General features: G+C 51.6%; 1 protein-coding gene across 8 annotated transcripts in view; it reads right to left on the bottom strand.

Moving 5' to 3' along the window:
- Window positions 1-22,753, bottom strand: part of ST3GAL1 (ST3 beta-galactoside alpha-2,3-sialyltransferase 1) — a 94,526-nt gene that overhangs the window by 52,475 nt on the left and 19,298 nt on the right. For 2 of the 8 annotated variants that reach the window (XM_027608776.2, XM_027608792.2), the window contains exon 1: window positions 12,655-12,710. The exons of the other annotated variants lie outside the window; for them this stretch is intronic. The gene's annotated coding sequence lies outside the window, so the exon portion shown is untranslated. Of the gene's footprint in view, window positions 1-12,654; window positions 12,711-22,753 lie in introns of those variants that run through there. 8 annotated transcript variants of the gene reach the window in all.

A 22,753-nucleotide genomic window follows, 5' to 3' on the forward strand; every position in this document is an offset into this window, starting at 1 on the left:
TGTCGTCTCTGTTCCGATCCTACAAACTCCATATCTGTTCTTGAATTCTCCAAGCTCATTCTTGCCTCAGGGCCTTTGCACCTGCTGAATGTTCTGACTCCTCCCTATCATTCCTGCTCCAGTTTGAGAGGAATTTAAGGCCAAAAATAATTTCCATTTCTCTAGCATTTTCTTTGGCAATCTGGATCCAACTGCCAGACTACACTCTCACAATAAATAGCTTTGTGAGGTCAGCAGGGCAACAATTACTCTAATGGCCAGCCAGTGTCACGGCTAGGACATCATGAACTGGAACTGCTCACAACTCTCATAATTCCAAGCCCAGGTTCATTTTCCTAGGCCATGAGGCTGGCCACAAAGGAGAATAAACATCCCCCACTCCCACACAGGCAGACTCTTTAAGAATGCCGGTTCAAGGGTAAGGACACGTCCTTCAATCAGACTCCAGGCACGCAGTTGGTGGGACCCTTCAGAAAGAGGCCAAAGGTGTTCTCTGCACCGTCAGGCTGAGATCAGTAGCTCCATGAGCCTACAGACTGCCCACAAACTGCTCTCCAGGCCGCAGCAGGGCCTCGCCATTAATGCCCACGGGTGGGCCAGCCACTTCCTGTTGACTGGCTGCCACTCAGAATGTGCCCTGTGCCAAGCTCCTGGCCAGGCTTTTGCTGGAACCATTCCAGGGTTGTTTCTGGCAGCACAGTGGCTGGATAGTCCCATGCAGGAGGGCTCAGAAGCCCCAGCCCTCCTCCGGACTCTGCCATTGCAAAGCTGTGTGACTTAGAGAAAGGCCCTATCCCTCTCTGGGCTTCAGTTCCTGCCTCAGAGACAGGTAGCACCGAGGGGCCCCTCAGGGTGGTGGAAAATGTGCCTACACTAAGCCACAAAGGACTGTGTTTTATATCCCTTGGGTCACCACCCCCTGGGGGACTTTGGCAAGTTCCCAAATTCTGAGCCTCGGTTTCCCACTCTGTCAAATCTGGTGTTAAATCAGAGGGTGTTGAAACTGCTGTCTCATGGGCCTGTTTTGTCTGGGCCATACAGCAATTGACAAAACTCTGAATTAGCAAACACTTATTTTTTTTAAAGATTTTACTTATTTATTTGTCAGAGAGAGAGAGTACAAGCAGGGGGAGTGGCAGGCAGAGGGAGAAGCAGGCTCCCCACTGAGCAGGGAGCCCGATGCGGGACTTGATCCCCAGACCCTGGGATCATGACCTGAGCCGAAGGCAGACGCTTAACCCACTGAGCCACTCAGGCATCCTGCTAACACTTTTAAAAATCAGAAAACTTCACATAAAAATCTGGACCTCTGGCTTTCTTTGCTAAAGGAAGAGAAGATGCAGGAGCCCGGTGCTCACATTCCCCCGGGGCTAAGCAACAGCCATCTCCTTTGGTCAGTCTGCCGGTCTGTCACAGACCCCACTACTCCCTACTGCTGACCCAGGCCTTTTTATCTGTCTGTACTCTCCACACGGCCCCTGCGGACCCAGGAGACTGTGACCCCGGACTGGATATTCTAAAGGCCCCCTCTGCTCTCGCTTTCCATGACGTTCCTGATATTCACACGCCACCAGAGGCCGCCCTGCCATCCCTTGGGGTAGGGGGCGGAGGGCTGTCTCCTGTGGGTCTGAAGGCTGAGGCCCTGCCTTTGCCAGGATTCCCATCCCCTGGTCAGCGGAAAGAGGACAGCTCCTGAGCGTACCAAGCAGCCATCGGGCCACGCAGAGCTCCGGCTGCCGCTGCGGCCTCTATAATGACCTGCAGCGTGTAATCAAGCCCCATTGAGAGACCTTAGGAAGGAGGGCTTTTTCCATTTCCTGATCGTAGAATTTCAGGGTTGGAAGGGACTTTAAAATGGCATCTAGACCAACCCATCATTACTGTCTTGCTGTTGGACCAGCACGCTGGCAGCTGAAAAATTTAAGATGCGGCAAAAGGAGCACCCCACCCCCCGCCCCCGCCCCGGAATCCTCCCAAGCTGCAGAGGCCAGGAAAGTAAACAGGTAATGACAATGCAGGATTACAAGGGCTCCGGGACCCCACAGCTACCAGGCACTCAGCCATATGAGAGGCCAAACACTGCCCATAAATAATCTCCCCTAATTCTCAAGAAAACTCTCCCAGGAGGTGCTATTTTTCATACTTGGTTTGCAAGGGAGGACTCTAAGGCTCAGAGAGGTTAAGGCCCTTGGTGGAGGTTGCAGAGCCCGTAGGGTGCTGGAGCAGACTTTGATCCCAGTGATGTGAGACTCCACAACTGGATTTGTACACATGACTTTATCCTGCTCTTCTGGAAGGGCAGTGTGGGGAGCAGAAAGGAGAGGCCTGGGACCAGAGCCTGCTGAAGGGGCGAATGTCTACACTTCCCTTGAAGGACAAACAGAAGAGCGAGTGAGCTTGGGATGGAGGCGCGGCCGGGCTGAGAGCAGGGCAGGCACAGAACTCCGGGGCCTCCTTAACAATCCAAGAAACGCACATGCAGACAGGAGGAGGCACCACTTGACACCGATGAGCCTGGCACAAATTAGCAGGCGCTGTGATGCCAAGTGTCCGGGGTACGCGTAGACACAGAACCTCTTGCCGTGCTAATGGGAAGGTAGACTTGTCAACCGTACAAGGAACCACCGGCGGTATTGGGGCAAGTGACATATAGGTAGGTTCTATGCCCCAGCAATCCTACTCTAAGGTGAACACCAGAGCCTTCCAAAGTATGAAGGAGAGTGTGAAGTGCATTCTAGAATGTTCTTCTATGTGTGAGAGGAAGAAAAATCGTGGTTCATAGAATTTTTTTTTTTTTAAATGAGGAAAATGTTTCTGTTATAATGTTAAGGCGGCAGGAGTCAGGAAACAGGCTGATAACATCCGGCATCCCTTGTAGGATGGCCCAGGAGGTGTCCGGGACTGGATGCCAGGCCCAGACGAAGAACTCGAGAAAGGAATGCAGGCAAGGATTGTTACTTCCAACGCTTATGCTTTGGGACCTGCCAGACGGTCTTTACATTCGCTCCCACTCACCATTCATTCATTCCATACATACAGACTGCACACATGCTATGCACCAGGTAACGCACCGGGTGGTAGGAGGGCAGCAGGGAACCAAATGGATGAAGCAGCTTAGATCCGAGGTGTTCCAGAGACTCAACAAAGAAGCAAATGTGTGATCGGTCAGAGGTGCAGAGACCAGTGACAAAGAGTGAAGAGTAGGGCCCAGAAGGAGCCCGCGGCTTGGGGGTGCATGCCTTTTCGTGCATAGTCTACGGGGAGCTCCTACAGCAAGCCTATGCCAGCATCACAGAACCTTCCGTGTCCTGATGCTTCTGCCTTCCAACCACTACCAGTCGTCCCAGCTTCGGGCGGAACTTAACCTAGACCACCATGACTCCCAGAGCTGCTTCGAGAAAAAGAGCTTGAGCCTGGCCCCACCTGGAGCCTTCCCGAGCCTTCCCTTGGATTCTGACCTCACTTCAGGGGCATCACGAGAGCCCCCCCCCCTCCCCCGCAGAGGAGGCCTTGCTCTTGTCTGCTGTGCAAGACCACAGCCTTCTGTCCGGAACAAAAGGACATTCATGTGGGGCATCGAAGGCCTCAAACAGTTCTGGCTTCCACTCTGTAATTTCCTCCAGGAATCTCTGCTCCAGGAAATGGGCTGACATGTGGTTTTCTGCCCAAAGAGGTTTATCACCATGTTATTTTTTAATAGCGAAATGCCAGAGGGCTCCAGCGTGCCCCACCTGAAGGAGATCATGAAGAGCAGCGTGGCAAGTTCAAGGATCCGTCCTCTGACGCTAAAGTCTCCATCATTAATAATGCTCATGAAGAGTTTAAAATAACACGGGGAAACATCTGCCGTACTGTTAAATTGGAAAAAAAACAACCAAAAGAAACAATACCAGAATCAGAATTATAGTCTTAACAAGAAAGGAACCAAAAATGGAGAGAAAAGAAATACTCTAAAATGCTAAAATCAGTACTTTCTGGGACGGTTTTGTTTTGCTTTGTTTTGCTTTGTTTTCCTCCGGGCCATTATACTTTTCTCTATTTTCAGGATTTTCTTCAGTGGTCATGGCTGCTTTCATGGTTGTAAAATGAGGCGACCAAAAACAAAACAGACCCTCAACAAATAATGGCACCTTTAAAATCTTCTCTCGCAGCCCAATGCTGGGCTGGCGTCTCCCCAGAACCCTGACCTAGCAAGCTCCCAAGGGCTGTATTTAAGGAGAAAGCCTCCCAGGATTTGGGATTTCATTTCCAGAGACTTAGGCCCAAGGCAAAGAAGGGAAAGTAGGGAGCAGTAAAGAAGACCAACAGGGACAGAAGGTAAGGGACATGTGACCGCACAGACCCAGCAAAATTTTCTAAATAAAAAAAAAAAATATATACAAATGGCTCCCAGGAATGAGGGCTTGGAAAGATTGTCCGGGACCCCCATGCTCCCAAGGGCCCAGCCCCACACTCCCCAGCTGGAAAGTCTGTGGGATGGTGGCGCTGTCCTTCGGGAATGTAGACAGGTCCTTCCCGGACTTTGAACGCTGTGGCCCAGGCTCACTGTAGTTGCACCTCCTCGTGCCCTCCTGGTGGGGACGTAACACAATGTCACATGTTATACGTCAGAGCTGAAGGTCCAGCTCAGAGAGGTCATCCCACTTGCCCGAGGCCACATAGCTGGTCAGGGACGGAGCAGGACATGGGACTCAGGCCTCCTGATCTGACCCGGAGGTACTCTAACCCACAGCACAGCTGGCCCAGAAACCACGCACTGGCATCCAAAAGCCTGGGTTCAAATCTGCACCAGACGGTCACTCGGCGGCTGTGGGCCTTGCCCGTTAGCCCAGACCGGGTTTCATCTGCGAACTGGAGGTCCCCCATCCGGCGCAGACAAGGTGCCGGGCAAACGGGCGTTAGAGCAAAGAGACCGGGATGGAATCTCAGGAGGGGAGTTGGCTCCGCTTAGACATTTGGCAGGCTGTTTCCACACTGCTTTCTGGCCTACGAGAGCCAGTTGCTGGCCAACTGTGTTCAATGCCTAATTCCAAACAGATGGGTCTGTGCCCTGCCCCCCACTCCTCCGCCGTGGCCTCCCACCCATCCCTCCCCAACTCGCTCCGGGGGCCTCCTGCCTCTGACCAGACTGGGGGGGGGGGGCGGGTGCTGCGCAGGGTCGGGGGAGGGACAGCCCTTGCTGAGGGCTTGCTGGCTCCTCCTAACACCACAGAGGCAGAGACAGGGGATCTAGACCTGCATTAGCTGAAGGATGAACAGACCCCATCCCCCAGGCATGCCTCTGTCCCAGCACGAGTCAGGTGACAACCACCGTACAGGTGCAAGCCTGTTTCTCCCCACGCGCCAAGAGGCAGGGCAGCCTCATGGTTAAGCACGTGGATGAGGGCCAAGCTGCCTGAGTCTGATTCTGGCTCTGCCAAGTCTTCGCTGGGACAGATTTTGCTGGGCAAGTGTCTTCCCATCTCTGTGTCCTTGTCCTCCTCTGTAAAGCCGGCGTGGCCATGCTGAAACGAAGCCGCCTTTCAACGAGCCAGAGAGTTTATGCCAAGACTTAGAAGAGGCGTGCCATGGGGGCTGGGGGATGGGAGGGGGCAGATCGGCAGGGCAGTCACCTCTCCTGCTCTGTGTCAGATGCTCAGTCCGCTCTCCTGGGACTCCCAGGGCCTCCCTAAGGCCGGCAGCGGGTTCGGCACTCTCCCCACGTAACAGACTGTGGACCGCTCAAAAAAATCTGTCTTTAATGAGGCTTGAACAAGTTGTAATCATTCCAATTTTTCAGAGGAAAATCAGAAACACAAAGAAGTGAAGAACGCCAAGGTCACCCGGCCCGTACTCGGCCCAGCCAGGACACAGACTCGGGCAGTCCCCCCAGGACAGAGCTCTTAACCACCAGGCAACAAGACCACCTCCAGCAGACAGCACCGTTCCGCAGGCGAGTGGATCCTGCCACTTCTCCCAAAGGCAGCGCTGAGTGGGGAGGCCGGCCTGGGCTTCGGGCGGCCTGCAGCTGGGCGAGCTCCTGAGCTGAGGGTCCCTTCCTGGCCTCACACATGACAACAAGCCCTGGAGGCTCCTGGACACCGGAAACCTGCACCCCTGCTGTTCCCTCTCCCATCATCCACTCCCCAGCCGGCCCCCAGGGTCTGGGCTCCCACAGATTGTTCTAGATCAGGAAGAAGAAGACAGAGCCGATGAAGAATTTTAAGGCTCCTCACATCCAGAGCCAGCCGATCCATGTGGCGTTCTCATTAAAGGGTCTGGCTAATCATAGCTTTGGCTTCAACCAGCTAATGTCTTCTTTTTGACCCAGACATCTGCCTCCAGAGAAAAAGGCCTCCACTGAGGGGCCAGGAGCCTCACTGCTTGGGTTCCTGAGATACGATTATATGTCAGAGAGAAATGAGAGCAGACTGGGACTCTCGGGCAACAGAGAAACCACCGTAAAACCCTGCCAATTACAGGCTGAGCAAAAACACGGAGCTGCCATGGCCTCCGGGGTGGAGAGAGCCCGACCTGGTTTCCTGGACTTGCAACACTGCCCCGGATGAGGTCAGAGTGGTCGCTCTCAAGGAGTCTCCGCATGAAGTTCTGCAGCTGAGTGCAGTGAATGGGATGTGCTGCCATTCCTCGGGGCACAGTGGGCGGGGGGAGCTTTGGGAGGGAGTCAGGAAGTGGGGAAAAGAGGCCACATTTGCTGAAAACCCAGGGCGTCGGGATGGCTGGACACTCAGGTACATCGGGGCACTTAATTCTCAGGACACCTCTGGCAAGGTGGGCCTGGCAGTCCCAGGAGCCAGAAGAGAAAAGAGAGGGTCAGAGAGGCAAGCGGACCTGCCCGAGCCCACCCGAGTCCTGATTTTTGAACCCAGATCTGGGAACCAGATCCCAGGACACCCAACCACGGCAACTAAGGTGCATATCTGCACTGTCACCCCCAGGAGAAGGGGCTGCTTTTTTAGCAAAGGATGAGGTGAGAGGTTGTTTTACTCTAGGTGGAAGGAGGGACCTTGGCTCTGTTTATTTATAGGTCAAAAGTCAAAGAAGGGGTTCGAGTGTGTGGATAAAGCACTGGATTAGGAATCGAATCAGGCAGCTTTAAATCTCTCCTCTACGATGAGGGACACCTGGGTGGCTCAGTCGGTTAAGCGTCTACCTTCGGCTCAGGTCATGATCTCAGGGTCCCATGTCGGGCTCCCTGCTCAGTGGGGAGTCTGCTTCTCCCTCCCACCCCTGCTCATGCTCTCTCTCCCTCTCAAATAAATAAACAAAATCCTTAAAAAGAAATCTTGCCTCTACTACGAATGTTGGGTGACCTTGGGCAGATGACTTCAGTTCTCTGTGCAAAGGTGTCCTCAGCCAGAGAGAGGGGGTTGGAGTGGTAGCTTGTTCGATCCACATGGTTCCCTCCAGCTCTGGATCCTATCTACTGCGTGTCAGCTTGGCATTGAGGGTTATGAGCAAAGGCCCCAGCGTCCGGTCACTAGGTTCAAGTCCCGACTCTGCCCCTGCATTACATGAGCTCAAGCAAGTCACTTTTCTGTGACTCAGTCTGCCGTGTATAAGATGAGGATAATGATATCCGGGGCCTAGGCTGTTATGACAGTTACGTGAGATAATATATGTGGAGCACGTGGGGTTTTCCATAGCCTGCCTCAGTGTATGTCAGGTCTCAAGCCAGGGCCACGCAGAGCCCAGGACAATCTCGATGCAGGAGGGAAACGGCTTGCCTGCTGGGGGTCTCACACCTCAGTGCCTCCTTTCTGGGGGACTAACAGCAGGCAGGAAGCTCCATCTGCCCCGACCCCCACCCCAGCTCCGTGGACAGGTCAATCCAGGTGGGCGCTGGTCAAGGCTGGGTGCTTAGAAATCTGTGGGTTTGTCCACTGGGCTTCCAGAAGGGCGGCATTCCCAGGATGTTAGAGTCTAGAGAGGGCTGAGCCGAATCCTCCCAGGGGAACCTCGAGGGGACTGCGCCCATCCCCACCCAGGGCTCATTAAACTCATTCCAGAAATGGTGCAGTTGGAGGGGGGGGATTGGGTCTAGTGCAGGGGTGGGGGGGCAGCTTAGGTGCCTAGAGGGAAGGGGCAGGTCTAGCCTAGAAGACTAGGCTCAGTAGCTGTGGAAAGGTCATTCCCGCACTCGCTGACCCATCCCCGGGCTCACTGTGCCAGGTACCGGGCTAGTACCCGAGGACGCAAAGCTGAGTGCAGCACAACGTAGGCTCCCCAAGAGCCCCCTGTCCCGCGAGAGGCCACAGGAATTAGCAGACAGTGCATACACGGGCTAATCCAACTCTTTCCCTCTACAGCCTAGAAGGAGTCAAGACCAAGGGTCAGTAAACTACAGCCCACGGTCAAACCTGACCCGCCTCCTGTCTCGGTAAATGCCATCTTACGTACACCCACTCACTTAAGCACTGCCCGCAGCTTCTTTTGCTCTACAGTGGCAGAACCAAACAGTCAAACTGGAGACCATCAAGCCCGCAATGCTGAGAATATTTACAGTCTGGCCCTTTAGAGACCAAGTTGGCTGCCCCTGCAAGCGTGGGGCCACCTGAATCCCTCTGGCACACTCCACTGTGGTTAGACGAGAACACTCCACCAGGACAGGGACAGGGGCAGGGCCCTACATGGAAGCAGATGGGGCATCCGTGACAGTCGCCCAAGGAGGTGGCCCTCCTGTTGAGGAGGTAAGGGCTGGGCAGACACACTTGTTGGGTGAAGAAATAGGGGTTTGGCACCCTCGGCAGAGGGACAGCTCACCTGAGGACACACGGACCGTGCCAACGCTGAGCTGGTTGTACCTACGGTGTAGGACAGCTGATGCTCAAGAACCAGGCACCAAGGCCTCTGGGGCAAACCTGGAGCCGCCAGTCCCTATCCGGACAGAACAGAGCAGCCAGCGAAGGGCTTCCTAGCTCTCTAGTCTAGTGCAGGTGACATACACGGAGTTCAGGCCACGGTTTCCGAGGTGTACCTAGTCTTTGCCCCGCAGAATTTAGCATCTAGCAGGGGAATCTGACAGGCAAATTCCAGGCAGGATGAGCTGAGTGCCTGGGAAGGGCACAGAGAGAATGTGAGCAGGGTTCTGAGGAAGGAGGAGATGGGTCCATTTGGGACCATGATAAAAAGGGTCCCAGGGGAGAGCCAGCATTTGAGGAGGGCCCTAGGAGCTCAGATGTTGGGGGTGGTGCTCCCGAACAAAGGTAAGAGGTCACGAATCTCAGGACCGGCGGGCTGTCCCACTTGGCAGGTAGAAAACTGAAAGACCCAGCTAATGGGAAGACAGACGGGCAGGCAGATTAACCTGTCTATGCGGGATGGCATGGGCACCCAGAGGAGGGGTCCAGGCCCAGTGATGGGTGCAGGCATGGTTTTCCAGAGGAGGCAACGCTGTGGTTTGAGGAGCTTAGGGTATTAGCCGTAGGATGTCACTGCCGACCATTGGGAGGCACAGTGTCACACTTGGGAGATGTCAGTCACCTAAAGCCCAATGAGGCCACCACGACGGGCCTTCCCCCTTCCTCCCTGACCATCCGCTAGCCCCTCACTTGCTCGGCAGCCCTGGTGTCTGCTGCTCAGATGGCCCAGGGATGCTCCTGCCCGCTTAGGGTTTGGCAATGGCTGTCCCCCAGGTGCCACGTGGACAAGGCTATCACCTCCTCCAAGCCTCCTGAGAGTGGCCAGCCCCAGCCACCCTCCACTGGCAGCTCTCTCCCTCAGCACTTGTCACCCTCCTACAAATTCTAGACTCCACTTGCTAACTTCGGAGTTTAGCAGAAGTTCCCCCACCCGAATGTACATTTCACGAGGGATTGCTTGTGAGTTACTGAGGCCTTCTTCCCAGCTCTCCGAAGCCCGCCTGGCATGAAGAGGCATTCAGTCGATACTTGCTAATTGAATTAAGGAATTTGCCAGAGTGGGGAGCCACAGTCCACACCGGAGCAGATGGAAGAGGAGCCGGCATTTAGCGTGAGATCTCCCAGATTCCTTCAAGCGGGTCCCATGCTACGGCGACATAATCCAAGCCAACCTTTTATCTTTTTTATTTTTTGAACTTCTGTGTATTTTCAAAGGCTAAGAGGATGCATGTGCCTTTGTAAAGCTCATGCTGCGAGCTTCCAGACAAAAGCATTTCAGGACAAGGCTCCCAGCATGAGTTGCGCCCCTGACCGAGCACAGCGCTGCCCGTGAGGTGCAGCTGGGGTTTCAGGAAATCCCTGGGCCCAGGCGCTGTGGGCTCCTTCTTTGATTCTGGCCCTGCCCAGTGGCCAGATGTTTTCAATCGGATGGCTAAATGAAGATGGTAGTCACCAGCAAACAGAGGAAGAGAAAATGAGGAACGTCGTCAAAAGTTGTCACCAAGCCCTTGATCTGGTTTCCAGGGAAGTTAAGAGGAGGGGAACAGTCTGCCGGCCGCCCTGGGGCCTGCACAGCTGATCTCTCATCTGGGTCCTGCACTTACGGTTCTGCTCCATGAGGCACTCCCTGCACATAGCCTTGGCTGACGAGGGGTCAGAAATGCTGCCTTAAGAAATAGCTGTGTTAAAAATTCGGTTTCTTAGAAATGATGTGAAATGGGTGACTTTTGCTGTAGTAACTTTAAAAAATATTTTATCGGCATTAGTATATGTATACATATGCTATATATAGTACATACACACACAAACATGCATATGAGTATATGTGTGTATACACATACACACGTATATTAGCATATGCATCTGCATGTGTGTGTAGACAGCGCACATAGCATTTAATATGTGCCTGGCACTATTCTAAGAGCTATACATATCCACTCATTTAATGCCCATAGTAATCCTATGCGGTGGGCCCTATTATCCTATTTTATAGAGGATGGAAGTGAGCCACAGAAAAGTTAAGTAATCTCGTCTAAGGCCACTAAGCTGGTGGCAGGTGGACCCCAGGATATGAGCTCCTTTCTCCCCTAGGCTGCCTAAGCTGCGCAAAAAGCCCTATTCTCAACCACCACACCTACACTTCCGAAATTATGTTCCCGGGACCCCTGGAGGTCACCATGTCCCTTCCAGGGAGTTCATGATGCAAACCATTTTCATACTACTACTAAGACATTATCTCCTTTTCCGTGTCTTACAAATGCACAGGGGAGTCTCCCAGAGGCAAGTGACAAGGGATTTCAGCACAGATAGAACACAGAAGCAGACAGGAGGACCCAGCTGTTCTCATTTAAGCCAGACACTGGAGAGAACTGTAAAACACCAGTCTTCTCACTAATGTTCTGTTTTGGCATGTTTTTCATCATCCGTATCTTACCGCGTGATTCATTCATTATTGTTATTTTTCAAGGAAGGCATACATCTGAAAAGCACTCCTCTATGTTCATAACTAACATGAGACATGTTACGAGAGAGAAGCCACGTCAAGAAAAGCTGTTTGGGGCCATCGGTAATGTTTAAGACTAGAAAGGAGGCGGGAACACAAGCAGCTTGAGAACCACTGCAGGATAGCCCAGGCGATGCGGCTCCACGTCCCATCCCACAGGGTCCTGGGGAGGGCACCCTCGGCGGTTTGGACAGGACTCCTTCTGCCTGCTACAGGAGGTAGAGCCTCCCAAGCCCCTACCTGCAAAATGCCCGAAGATAACCCCAGTGCTGCGACAGTCAATATGCCTCTCCCCACTGTGTGTGTGTGTGTGTGTGTGTGTGTGTGTGTGTGTGTGTGTGTGCGCGCACAGATTTGAAAGGATCTTCCCTTCCCTCCTCACTCATTCTTGTATCTATTCATTCAAACTACCGAGGAGCTAATTAGGAGCTGGGCAGAAGCTGGTGCAGCCGCTGTCCATTAGTTTGCCGTTCTTGACTCTTTTTATGGCGGAGGGATGATTTCCGGGCCACAGCTCTGTGGCTTCCCACTGGATGCTGGAATGCTGGGAGCCCCCAGGGTTCCACGGAATGTGGGCATACTGTGCCCCTCACAGTCCAATGGCACTCTGAGTTCCAAGGAGACCCATGGAACTTTCCAACCCTGGAGTTCTGCAGCATTCCTGAAGCCTATAGGGTCCAGGAACCAGACCAAAGGATTTGCAGATGTTACCGACACCCAGAACGTCAGCATCCCCGTTCGTGCTGCAGGAATATATTTTTCCCTGTGAATTACCAATATTCCAGCTTTATAGAGGAACATGAGGGGCGCCTCCAGCTCCAGTCCCACCTGCACTCAGCCGAGAGCACCATCCTCCTCCCATCGTAGAGAAATACGCAGTAACAGAAATGGTTAAGTCCTTCGGTACCACCACCTGATGAAACATCACGCAGCCACATAATGTGACAACCCTTCACGTCACCTCCAGAAGCACTCCCTGATAGACCCCAACTCCATCTGGGTACTGGGGCTGCAAACGGGGAAGGACACAGCCCCTGCCCTCAAGGAGGTTCCAGGTAACTGTCCCATCTGCATGTCTCTGAAGGGCAGAGAGTCAATTCCATTCTATTCAACCAACAGAAAACAAATCCATGGCTCCTGCCCCAAAGCCTTCCCTTCCTTCTCATTTTCTGCTGGCCAATCCCCCAACACAGAGGATATTTTTAGCACCTGGGAGGAAGTGTTCACATGAAGGCCATTGAGCAACATGGAGGCATGGCCCTGGGATGTCCCATGCAAGACAGTGCTTACCAAATGTATTTCAGACAGGCTGGCTTTGGTTCTCGTCCACACTCTTCTTCCTTCTCCCCATTATCCAGATCAGAAAGGGTGGTTGGCTATTTTGCCAGGTGCGGTTGCTTAACTTAACCTGAGGCATGCGCATCATAAACAGCTCTTCCAGCGAGCATACAGGCGGAGCTGAGAGCAGTTCAGGAACAGTGGCTACTCCCAAAGTGAAAGGACCGTGAGCTCCCAGGCATGGGATCCCCCCCATTTCCAGTTCTTCAGAAGCTGGAGGCAGAAGTCACAAGAAGTGTGGAAGGCTGATGGATACCCCAGAGAACTGAAGAAGAGAGAAATAATCCCCCAGGGGGCCCAAGCCTGCATCTAGCCCAGCTGAGCGGTCAGCTAGCTGGACATCATGTTTATCAACCCAGCAGCTGGGGCTGGTTCTGTGTGGCCAAGACAGGCAGTCAATTGTGCCTGCCTTCATATATCCATTCTTGGCTCTGCGGATGCAGAGCTGGACCTGGCACAGGTGGGTTTTCAGTGAGTCCCCTTGAAGAGCGAATCCCACTCCTGCTCCCCAAGGAGCTGCCAATCTAACAGAGAAAACACACATGGGCACCGCATGATGGGCAGTATGGTCAAGTCACACACGGGGGTGCTCTGGGGGAGCCAGGGGGAGGCTGGGGGACAAGCTGGGGGGAATGGGTTCCCAGAAGAGGTGACACTTGAGTCTTGAAGAGGGATGATTTCAACAGGAAGGTACAAAGAGGAGGGTGTTCAGGTGGAGGGATGAGCACATGCAAGCCACACGTTCCAAATCCTGGGGACGTGAAAATTACTTCATTTAGAATGAGTGCTATTTATGATAAACAGAGAACGTATCTAGATCTATATAGGTACATCCGTAGTCACAGCCAAAGCCACATCTATACTAAGTACCATAGTTCAAGTGCCTGACAGTTAGCTTTTTTGATTGTGATGTTAGTAAGTGCCTGACATTCTGACTGCCAAAACATTCACTTTGAAGACATCCCTCTCTCTCTGACTAGGTGGGGTATGGGCATTAAGGAGGGCACGTGGTGTGATGAGCACTGGCTGCTGTAGGTAAGGGACGAATCACTGAATTCAACTCCAGAAACCAATATTGCCCTGTCTGTTAACTAAGTCAAATTTAAATTAAAAATAAATAAATAAATAAAAATAAAGACATCCACCTCCAAGACACGCAACACCAGCGACACGACGAGAGCAACAGCACATCTCCCCACCCATGGAGTTCCCCTTTTCGAAAAGCCCAAGGTGACAGCTTGAAGTGACCCCACTTTTCCCTTCCCACGCCCTTATTCCTGCTTTTATGTTTGCAATTCACCAAAAAAGACCAAGCCTGCAAAAACCTGGCACCCCACCCCTCAACCCCAGTAAAGGCAGGACCCCAGTCCCCTCACTGGCTCGGATCTGGGGCAATGTCCCAATGACCCCAGGGGCTCACCACAAGGAGCAGATCCCAGGAGAGCGCCCCCCAGGGGAGTGCCCCCAGCAGTCCGAGAGCTCAGCCCGACCCAGAACAGTACTTGAAACACAGCACTGGAAGTCAGGACTGCTGTGTGTCTAGAAGGGTCCTAAGCATCTTTACATATGTCAACACATTTGATCCTCACAACACCCCTATGAGGATGGCACTATTTTCATCTCTTGGGTCTGTTTTGCCCATGAGAAAACACAGATCAAGGCAGGTGCAGTGGCTTGCCCAACATGGTACAGTAGGCCACAGAACTGGGATCTCAACTCAGGCATTCTGTCTTAACAGTCTACACTCTCCATACTACTCTAAAAACTTCTCTGTGGTTTGCAGGAGCACGGTGATAAGGCCGGGGTCCTGGGTGGGGCCCAGGTCACGGTGAGCTTTGTCCATCCTGCTGTGGAATCTGGACTCTGTCCTGGGGCCAGGAGTGACATGGACACTGAAAAGAGAAAGGACATGACTGGATGCCCTTGGGGAACAAAGGTTATTAGTAAATGTCCAAATGCTCATCATCCAGGCATGACTGGAATAAAGAGTAGTCATTTGAGGTTGACTCAATCTATGGGCTTGGCTTCCAGAAGCACAAAGGAAATTTCCATGCTTCTGGTGGTCTGGTGGCCCCCCCATGCATGTCATCAAGGCCTCCAGTCTTGGCCGCAGTGGTTATTCCAGAACGTTCGTCCTGCCATGGAAGAAATGGTTATTCTGGAACGTTCGTCCTGCCATGGAAGAAATGTCTCGGCTGCAGCCAGACACCTGCCCCGAGCTGAGGGGGAAGCGGAGCTGTGTGACAGCTCATCCATGGCCCGCCAGTGTGGCTTAGCTAGGAATAACAACACGGGTGACGTGTCACATTGACTATGGGCCAGGCACCGGGCCCGGCTTTGTGCGCAGCGTTTCACCCTGACAGGCCCTCGCAGGTGGGGGGCTGTCTCCCTTACAGCTGGGAATCCGGGTGGCAGAGCTGGAGAGATGCAGATGGAGAAGCCTCCAGGCCCTTCTCAGGCCAAGACCTATTCTGGTGAACCCTCAAAGCTCACAAATCCCTGTGGGGTCCCTCTCCCCTGGTGGGTGGGACTGGCCCCATCTTCCCAGGGGAGCCAGGCTCATCAGCTTAGGGAGCCGCAGCTGGTGAGTGGAGTCAGAGTGAGCTTGTGCTGAGGCTTGTTGCTTTCCCACTTCCAGCCCGGTTGTCAACCAGGGCTGGATCTTTGAGCCCCCAGGGAGGGCATGCACCATCGTCAACTATGGTCTCAGGCAGGGTGCCTGACCTTTCTAGCAGATGCTAATGATGCAACATATGCCTGCAAAGCCTCTTGCGACCATGGTGAAGAGCGTGTGCTCTGAAGACCGGGGGGGGGGGGGGTCTGTGGGTCCCCCGCTCCGTTCTTCAAACGAGGCGACAGGTGCAGGGAGGCATGGGCTCCGAGGGCACTGGGACCAGTGAGGGACCAAGGAGGGCTGCTGCCGGAAGATACGGCCCTGCCACAGGGTGGGAGAAAGTGCAAGCAGAGCGAGCAGGCAGAAGCCCGTGCTGTTAGTGGCATGAGAGCAGAAACCAGGTCTCCATTCCTCAGCATTGGTTCTCCTGTGTCAGGCTCTCAGAAACCGCCAGCGAATGACGTGTGGACAGATGAGCCTGGGGGACTGTCCGGGAAGGGGGGAGGGCCGAGCGGGGCTTCCAGCCCTGTGAACACACAGTTACCATTTACTCTGGTTTTCTGTGTGTCCCCCTCCGCATCTGCTAGCAAGCCCTGTGGCGTGCAGGTCCCTCACACGTTATCCCGTTCTGTGCATGTCCTTTGGCCCTTCTAACCTTGGCCCCTCGCACTGTCTCCAGCACACTGCTCTAAAAGAGTCAGGCGGAAAGGATCCTGCACAGGTGGTACAGCAAGGGGCCTGGGCTCCAGAGGCACATGACGCGGCGGGAGAGCCCACCTCCTCCACTTACTGACAGCTTGTGTCTGCGGCTGAGTTACATACCACTCTGTGCCTCCATCACTGGTGAAACAAGGAGAATGACAGAAGCTCCCAGGTGGCTGGGGGGGAGTTAAACGTGTCGATGCTTGGGGCTCTTAGAAGAGCACGTGACCCACAGGCAGACCTTTGCAAGTGTTGGCAGATGCTCTGCCAGCATCTCTACTCCCAAGGTTCAGGTGACTGCTCAGAACGCAGTCCCAGAAGTGGCATCGTAATATAGACCCCTTGTAGAATGGCCAGGAAAGTGCCTTTGAAAGTCCCAGGAGCACTCAGAAGAACAAAAGTCTTTAGCTCTCATTAGTTAGTCCGAGAACAAGGGCTTGGAGGACCTGGAAGGTAAGACCCCCCTCCCCAGAATCCCCATTACCAGCATTCCTGCCAAGTCTCTGTCCTCAGGCTCCTGCTGCAAAGAACCCCTCATGCCCAGTCACCCCTGCGGCTTCAGGTACCCCCGGAGAGAAAACATTTTCCCCCATCCAGCAGGAGGCCCGGCCCACACCAGGGAAGCTTAAGCTCCAGCCCCTGGCTGCACCCCACTTAACTAGGGCTTGTGTTTCTTTTTTATTTTTTAAGGTTTTATTTATTTATTTGACAGAGAGAGAGAGAGCTCGCACAAGCGGGGGAATGCCAGGCAGAGGGAGAGGGAGAAGCAGGCTCCCCCCAGAGCAGGGAACCCCATACAGGGCTCAATCCCAGGACCCTGAGATCATGACCTGAGCCGAAGGCAGATGCTTAACCAAAGGAGGCACCCAGGTGCCCCTAGGGCTTGTCTTTCATTTTAAATCCCTAACTTGTATCATTATTTCTTAAAGAGGACTCCCAAATTGTATTAGCTTCAGGTCTCCGCAAACTCAGAACTGCATCTGTGCCTCCTGCTGATCTGTTAATTTGTCTGTTTCTCCCACTGAATCACTACTGTCTCGAGGATGGAGCTCTTGTCTCACTGTTTCATCCCCGGTCCTTGGCACAGTGCCGGACACCCAGGAGTATCTGCTGCCTGAGCGAATGAACGAATGGATGAGAAGGAAGGAAGGAACACCACGGCCTGAACTGGAACCTCTCTGCTAATTCCACTCACTCCCTGTGGATTCCCTCCTTAAAACCACCTGGGACAAGCTCACCCTTTTGCACCTGCCAGCCCTTCAGCTCCTCGAAGCTGGCCCCCAGGTCTCCTCTCTTCCAGGACAACGGCCCCTGTGCCCACAACTGTTGCTCTTTCCTTTAAAGTGATCAGCAACAGAAATTTCACCCGCATCCCACTGCTGCCCATTTCCATATCTATGACTGCCAAGACCGCCTCTTATCTACTCAGAGGGCCTTGGCCTCCAGTTCGCCTCTGGGCAGCTGATAACAGTTTGAGATCTGAGGAAGAGTGCCCACGTGTGTGGACTCCTGAGGCCTGAAAAGATGCATGGGAGCAGGCAGGTCTGGCTTTCCAGGGCAAAGGCCACAGTCCCTCAGGGAGGGTAATGAGTCCCCCGTCCATCCTCTGATCAGCAGCCCAGGCTCCTCGTCTTCACTGTTGTGCTCCCTCCTCTGAGCAGTGTGACTGGATTCCAGCCACGGCTCCTCCGAGTGCCCCTCCTGGACCAGGATGCCACACTGTGCCTCCCACCCCACCCCACCTCACCCAGTCCCCGCCTGGCACTCTCCACCCCACCCCACCCTGCCGCTGTATATTTCCATTCCTGTTTATTGTCCATCTCTTCCCCTTCCCTGCCCCCAGCCAGTACGTGAGCTCCCTGGGTCTCTGGCTGCCCAGGACAGTGCCTGGCACAGAAAAAGACCTCAGAAATAGTTGTTGATGCACGAATGGAACTAGCATTTATCAAGTTCGCCTCCTACAAATGCTCTGCTGGGAGCCAGGGATACAAATGTGTTCTCAGTTAAGGCCTCTGGGCTGCAGAGGCTCAGCTGGGAATACCCCACGGCAAGAGAGGAAATGCCCTCTCCCCAGAGAGGACTACTTCTGCATTCACACCCTCAACCTGACCGAGGGCTTTGCAAGCACAGGGCAAGGGCCAGGCACCGCCCCTCCCCCCAGGACAACGTATCACGTGCACACGCAGTGGCCCACGGTTGCACCTTCCTGCAGCCATGCGTCTCTGCACACCCTGTGTGATGGGCTTTGTGACTCCATCAGAGAGGCAGGCCACAAACACGTGCCAGGAGTGAAGGACGTGGGCATCCACCAACATGCCATTGCCTTCCTGCTGCTAGGAGCCACAGTGGCCGTGGGTCCATGGGGACAAACACTTCCCTCACCTTTCGCTCGGGTTTTCTTCTGGGGTAGCGGTGTCTCCACAGGCCATTGGATCCAATGCTGACAGGTGAACAGGCACTCACTGTACGCTTGCCACATCTGCTAGTTGTACAACTTTGCAGAAGCTAATTATCTTTTCAGAGTCCTGTTTCCTCATCTGTACTCAGGCCGCTGGGTTGTTATGAGCAGTAACAGTAAGGGAAGGATCTGGAACACGGCCTGACCCATGGTTTAATAAATGCGGCGGTCTGGGGTATTGGCAGTGGGACTGGGTCAGCATCATTAAGACAGATGTGGATTTCAAGAATGTGGCTAGCATCACCAGCGTGCACTCACAGTGGTTTTAATATATATATAGGTTGATTTAGAAATGATCTAGATGATGTGCCTATATATGTATATTCACACATATATATGATGGGTATGCATGTATATGCGGATATGTATACACATGTCTGTAAATACGGAGGTGTGTATATGTGTGTGTATATGCATGAGTGTATACTCACACACGTGCACACAAACCCACACTCCCTACTCCCCAGCTCTGTCTACTCAGAGGGCCTAGGGGCAATGTATCTCAGTAGCAATGGACATACCTCATGACCAAAAGGTATTTCTAGATACCATTCTCCACTGAAAGGAGCCGGGGCCCCTTGACAAATGGCCGCTTCCATCATTAACCAAGTGATAAAGCCAACATCACAGTAATGGGACAGACCAACACCGGCCTTCCAATTATGAGGCACCAAAAAGACACCACATGAATTCTGCAGGATGCCCAGCAAAAGCATGAAATCTAAATCTAATCATGAGGGAGCATCAGACAAGCACCAACTGAAAGATGCTCTGAAGAAAAGTAATTGGCTTAAACATGTCAAAAACATGAATGTCACAAAATACAAGACTAAGGAAGTTTTTCAACAAGGCCATGTGCCAAATGGATTTTCTTTTGCTGGGAAGGATTTCACTGGGGGCCCTTGGTGAAATCAGAATAAGGTCTGAGGATCAGGTAACAGTAGCAAACCAATGCTAAGTTTCTGACTCGGTTCTATTGTCGTTATAAGAATCACCAAGACAGCATGGTACTGGCACAAAAACAGACATATAGACCAATGGAACAGAATAGAGAACCCAGATATGGACCCTCAACTCTATGGTCAAATAATCTTTGACAAAGCAGGAGAACACATGCAGTGGAAAAAAGACAGTCTCTTCAATAAATGGTGCTGGGAAAATTGGACAGCCACGTGCAGAAGAATGAAACTCGACCATTCTCTAACACCATTCACAAAGATAAACTCAAAGTGGATGAAAGACCTAAATGTGAGACAGGAATCCATCAAAATCCTAGAGGAGAACATAGGCAGTAACCTTTTTGACATCGCCCATAGCAACTTCTTTCAAGATACATCTCCAAAAGCTAGTGAAACAAAAGCAAAAATGAACTTTTGGGACTTCGTCAAGATAAAAAGCTTCTGCACAGCAAAGGAAACAGTCAACAAAACAAAGAGGCCACCCACAGAATGGGAGAAGATATTTGCAAATGACACTACATATAAAGGGCTGGTATCCCAGATCTATAAAGAACTTCTCAAACTCAACACCCAAAAAACAAATAATCAAGTCAAAAAGTGGGCAGAAGACATGAAAAGACACTTCTCTGAAGAAGACACACAAATGGCTAACAGACACATGAAAAAATGTTCATCGTCATCAGCCATCAGGGAAATTCAAATCAAAACCACACTGAGATACCACCTTACACCAGTCAGAATGGCAAAAATGGACAGGGCAAGAAACAACAAATGTTGGAGAGGTTGTGGAGAAAGGGGAACCCTCTTACACTGTTGGTGGGAATGCAAGTTGGTACAGCCACTTTGGAAAACAGTGTGGAGGTGCCTCAAAAAGTTAAAAATAGAGCTACCCTATGACCCAGCAATTGCACTCCTGGGTATTTACCCCAAAGACACAGATGTAGTGAAAAGAAGGGCCACATGCACCCCAATGTTCATAGCAGCAATGTCCGCAATAGCCCAACTGTGGAAAGAGCCGAGATGCCCTTCAACAGACGAATGGATAAAGAAGATGTGGCCCATATATACAATGGAATATTACTCAGGCATCAGAAAGGATGAACACCCAACTTTTACGTCAACATGGATGGGACTGGAGGAGATGACGCTAAGTGAAATAAGTCAAGCACAGAAAGTCAATGATCATATGGTTTCACTTATTTGTGGAACGTAAGGAACAGCAGGGAGGACATTAGGAGAAGGAAGGGAAAAATGCGGGGTTGGAATTGGAGGGGGAGACGAACCATGAGAGACTATGGACTCTGAGAAACACACTGAGGGTTCTAGAGGGGCGGGGGGAGGGGGGACGGGTTAGCCTGGTGATGGGTATTGAGGAGGGCACGTACTGCACGGAGCACTGGGTGTTATACGAAAACAATGGATCGTGGGTCACCACATCAAAAACTAATGATGTATTGTACGGTGACTAACATAATAAAATTAAAAAAAAAAAAGAAATTCACCTTTATCTCTGAAAAGCCCATAATTCTGATTGGCTATATTACTTAATAAAAAAAAAAAAGGAATCTTCGGATTTCAGGAAAAAAAGAGAGAGGAAAGGATAGAATGGACATAGAGTGAAATGTCAACACTTAAGGAATCCGAGTAAAGGGTATCCAGGAATTTTTTGGCTCTTCTTGCAACTTACCTCTAAATTTGCAATTATATCAAAATCGAGCAATTGAAAAAAAAATGTAATTGAAAAGCATACTCTGGGTTCATGTATTGAGAAAAAGTGAGTAGAGTGCTTAGCACAATAATTTGAAGCTATTATAATAATAATTATTATTACCAGAATTGTGCATGTGGCACCTAAGGAGCTTGAAATGGATGGACGATATCATCGCTATTAAAATCACCCTCATCACCACCACTGTTGTCCCTGATGTGCTCAATACTATATACTAAAAATCAATATCTCTTCTTATTGTTACTTCTAATTACTTCACATCTGCATTAAGCTCCATTGTTTGAAGGTCCACTATGGAAACACCTGTTTCAAGTGTTTCCTGCACTCAGCAGCAATGTTGAAGAGCTTAAAAACCAACCAAGAGAAGAGAGGCAGGGCCCGTTTCAGATCTAGATGTACAGATACATATCAATTCAATCCTTTTCCATCGTCTGAATCTCTGCTCTGTTCTTGCTAGTTCTTGGGCAACCCACGGCGGAGAAAGCCCAGCTCCTAAAGACACAATGTGGGGCCTTTGCCTATAGGCCTCCTGGTCACCTAGAGTTTCTTCTCTGCTCCGTCTTGGGACCCATCCATAAATGCTATGCAGCTAAGTGACTGGCCCTCTTATTCTGCACTGCACACTGCCTTATTCAACAAGTAGAACCTCTTATTATACCCCCAGTCCTGTATAAGTACCGCGCGCTAACCGATTGCGCCACTGGAGCTCCTATACCCCCAGTCCTGACCCATCCAAGATGATGGGACTATTGCCAAGTCCAAGCTTCTCCCCATGGGTCTGCTATGTAGGAATGGTTGTGCTCAGCCCGATTCTGAGATGGGATAAGGTCCCAATCATTATTACTCTGTTTAACACATTCTTTGAAAGTAAACCCATGGTTATCTTTTGTCTCCATCATTCCTCATTCTTCCAAGACTCACGAACACCATATCTTTAGCTTACTTTCTTCCTCTCCCTGTTTCTTATCTCTCTCGCCCCATCTTGAGCCCATGAGGAACACTATGGCCATTGCTTCGTTCCCTTTACAGGAAGCCCTATACTGTATCTGATCTTCCCATGACCATAGAAAAACTCATATTTGTATCAACTTATTTGCATATATAAAACTGATATATCTCAAGGTCCAAGTGGCTTAGTTTTTACATGGACTCATATACAGCGGCCATAGTTTGGCTGTCCAAAGAAATTTTAGAAGTAATTCCATTTTTATGGATAGGTAAGTAGATAAATAGATAGATGTCCTCACCAATAATCATACAGAACAGCCACACACACACATACATGGACCAACCTTCCTTCTTCCACGATGGTGGCAACTATATCCAAGCTGAGTTAGACACTCAGAGTGAAGAGAGGCGTTCCAGGGTGACCACAGATTTCCCCAAGCCAGCCTTCCTCACTGATGGAAACTTGCTCAATGTGCTGTCCAAAATGGTAGCCATGAGTCACATACGGCTATTGAGCACTTGAAATGTGGTGAGCATGATTGAGGGTTGAATTTTTAATTGTGATTAATTTCAACGAATTAAAATTTAAATAGCCACACATGGGGTGGCTACATGTGGGCAGCTTAGCTCTAGACCAGGGG

The sequence above is a fragment of the Zalophus californianus genome, chromosome 4 (genome assembly GCF_009762305.2).
Source record: "Zalophus californianus isolate mZalCal1 chromosome 4, mZalCal1.pri.v2, whole genome shotgun sequence".
In the NCBI taxonomy this organism is placed as follows: domain Eukaryota; kingdom Metazoa; phylum Chordata; class Mammalia; order Carnivora; family Otariidae; genus Zalophus; species Zalophus californianus.